Source organism: Aegilops tauschii, chromosome 1, assembly GCF_002575655.3.
Source record: "Aegilops tauschii subsp. strangulata cultivar AL8/78 chromosome 1, Aet v6.0, whole genome shotgun sequence".
In the NCBI taxonomy this organism is placed as follows: Eukaryota; Viridiplantae; Streptophyta; class Magnoliopsida; order Poales; family Poaceae; genus Aegilops; species Aegilops tauschii.
The window spans coordinates 194,784,981-194,788,532 of NC_053035.3; the positions used below are offsets into that span (position 1 = coordinate 194,784,981).

Genomic DNA, 3,552 nt, shown 5'->3' on the forward strand with positions numbered 1-3,552 from the left:
AGGGGTACTTTCCAAAACCCAGCTGAATCTGCCTTCATTCTTCTATTAACTCAGCGGTTCCCAACGAATCTACTAGTAGTACGAATCTGCTTGTAGTCCTCCTCACGGTTGATATCTTTCCCTTATTTTTTCTACTACACCAGCGAACTCTTCTCTCCAATAGTACCACGTCCAATATGTGTTACGTTCCTTTTAGTCCAAACTATCTCTCTTTAATCGGTACTGAACCTTTTCTGTTCCTTTACTCAGCAGATGCAACAGGCAAAACAAATTGAGATGATGATGACACACGAAAGTGGACGGAAATCATGTGGCAGTGGAATATGACAACAAAGTGGAAGCTGGTGTATGTGGATGTGGCGTGAACAAAGCGTGACTAGAAATCGAAACTCTAAAAGTATCTATACTACTATTAAACAATCAAATAAGAATTTTCTTATGTGTACCCCGCAATTAGACCCACAACATTACACAAACCAATCTGTACCGCACAATTAAACCCACAAATTTTAATCTAACAACCATCATTAATCTAATAGCTCTATGGGGTGCAGTTTGCAATTTCCCGTGACTGACTATACTCCATCCGCATAGGAATATTCCACGCACTGCGCCCTGACTCCGCATACAACGCTCATTCCTCTCTTTGGCTCGTGAAGTCGTGATGAAACCCTTCCTTGTCTCTCCCTCTCTCGATCTACGCCGCCAGCTCCCTTCCCTCGATCTGCACTCGGCTCTTCCACTGCGGCACAGCAAGGGAGGAAGATGGGATTGGCGGGCGAGCGGTTGCGGGGCGCGGGCGGCCTGCGGCGGGCGAGGGCCTGTCGGTAGCGGCCGCGGGCGAGGGCCTGCGGGGCGGCGAAGAGGGGATACTCCAGCGGGCTACCAGCGGCGGGAGAGGCTTAGCGCCTGCTTCTTCTCCTGAAGGTACGAACCGGCCCTTCTCCCACCTTGTATATTTGCAGCTTGTCCCGTCTTTCCTACCCAGCCGAGAGAGAGATAGATAGGATATTGAGATGGCACTCATGGCTATTTTTAATTAATTTTGTACCTCTGTGTTGTTCAAACAACTGGGCTCACACCTGACTGCCATAAGAGCAAGCTGAAAATGGTGTAATCGACTGTAATCCAGCGAGAAGCTAGGATGACTCTTCTTGCGCACGGCTGTAATCGATTTCTGCAAATATGTAGTTGCAATACTATTAGTTTACATGACCAACCAGCTTAAATCTAGCAATACTTATCCGGAATGGAATAACGTGTCCAGCCAACTTAACATATTCTTTTAATTGTACATCTCCAACTAGAAAGCTATCTTTTGCGCGGAAATTAGTTGTAAATTAAATTAATAACCGGGAAATTGTCTCTTCTTGGAATGTTATGATAAAAATCAACAATTTTAATGATGGAGATCTGCTTCAGTTGTATGCTCTCTTGTAGCAAGGAAAGTGTGCTGGATGGTTTATCCCCTATGTGCTTGGTTATGTCTTAAGGTTCAAACGAAAGAAGTACTGAAACTCTGGAAGTCTGTTCTTTCCATGCCACCAAACTGCTAGATTGAACAACTAGCACGAGAGATTTATTGTGCAACTAATGGATAGTTTCAGTTTTTAGATCAAAAATATTTCCTACAATACTTGTTAAACTACTTCGGAGTGGAATTAATGTAGCTCTTTTGGTTCCCTTATTTTTTTCAGGATCATCGCCAACTCACTGCTGCTCATAGAGGTGAGTCAAAGGCTGTAACAATCTCTGTTATTATTTTGCTGCTCAGTTAGGAGTTCGAGAAATCATAAATTACCTGACAGATAATGCAACCAAAACACAAGAAGAGAAACATATATGGTGATGATGTCTATCATGCTTTTGCAGGTAGTAGTATGCATCCACACAATTCAAATTCATGTTCAGGAAGGATATTGACCAACTAACCATGTATTAATTGTATAGTTAAATTTGTTGTTTTACTTCTATCCGAACTGAGTTCTAACAATCAATATTTGATTCTGCTACAGACTTCCAAGGACAGTTACAACAATTCTGGAGCATGTATCGTCCTCAATCCTCCTGATTTTGCTACCGCCATTTCCATAGTATTCAAGATGTAAAACCTCGACCTGTGGTATGTGATTAATATTGGGTTCCTAAGCTTGAAATGTTTATGGCATGAATAGTACTTGATTCTATCATGTTTATGTAGTATCAATTATTTTTGCTGGAAGACTACCGTGAGGAAAATGATGTACAAGAGGAAGTCAAGGAAAGAGGTGTTGCCCTGAAGGATCTCATTGAGTGTAGGCGCGAGCGTGTGCCCGAAAGGGATGAGGCGGTGGAGGCATGGAGGGGTGTCGTTATTGTGTACACAAGACATGACTTCAGGAGACGTGCAACGCACGTGCAAGCTTACTAGTAGACACTAAAACAAGCAACTCGACACACTATGCAACCGAAAATTCAACAATGCAAAAACGAAGTGGTAATAGGGAAAAGGCTCAAACTGTCTGGGACATAGATGAACTAATCTAACTTTTTGTGGCTTTTTCGTGGACTATATGTATGAAGAACGGATGCAATCTAGACTACGAAAAACTGAAAAATCTCGTCGAGCAACCTGAAAAACCGATACCACTTGCTAGAAGCGAGGGTCTCGATCTTTCGATGAGATGATAATTATCGATATGGTGGAGATGACTTTGACGACCCGACTACAAACGTGCAACGACGTTGCGCCTTAGCAATCGATAAACCAACTCCAAGAGTTTATTGACCACACCGGAGCACGACAACCTGACCATGAAGGTCTATTCCTGCAAGCAATCGAAGAACAAGCAAAAATATGATTAAGCAATCTAAATATTGCGAATATGGATGAATTATTGATAAAAGTGGGGTTTCATAAGCGGTCTTGGTCTGGTCGTTGGACACAAAAAAAAACACAAAGTTGCAGCGATGGCTAACTTTTAACTAAATAAAATCCAAGTCTAAATGATGCCTTAAGGGCTATATTTATAGGAAAAAGAGAGGGGATTTTTTCCACCCTTGGAAGGTGGGACTAAAACACCTCCTAAGTCGTTTCCCTATAATACGAACTCTAAAAATATATCACATGGGCATGGTCCAAAAATAAGGTAGCACAACACCAATAATAAGCTAGGAATTTATGAAAGGCCATCTTGTATATTTCATCCATCTTCTTATATGTCATCATGGTGGCTTCCAAGTTCGAAAATATCCACTAGAACCTCCGTTCTTGTTCTCTTTGCACAGGCCTTCATCTTCGTGCTTGATCATGCTCCAATGTTCATCCTTCTTGTCCGTGCTAAGCCCTTCAATTGTAAGCAACACAAATGTATCCAAGTTAGGCAGCATCACATTCTCATGAACATTAGAAACATTAGTAAGAAACGAAAGTACCTGGTAATTTAACTAGCGTGCGCGGGCTCTAGTAATTGGTCCGATAGGTATAGTAGTAGGGGTTGTGGGTGTAATTGTGGTATCCATGTCCTCATCAAGAAGCCATCTAGCTACTAGCTATGGACCCGTAGGTCTGTG

The 3,552-nt window shown here is 42.2% G+C and overlaps 1 long non-coding RNA gene across 1 annotated transcript; it reads left to right on the forward strand.

Annotated features, from left to right (window-relative positions):
• The first annotated feature begins 613 nt into the window (after nt 1-613).
• Nucleotides 614-2,568, forward strand: LOC109771314 (uncharacterized). The gene is made up of 4 exons (XR_002234767.4): nt 614-927; nt 1,698-1,728; nt 2,016-2,122; nt 2,201-2,568. It is a non-coding gene; the product is annotated as an uncharacterized lncRNA (long non-coding RNA).
• Nucleotides 2,569-3,552: the final 984 nt, after the last annotated feature.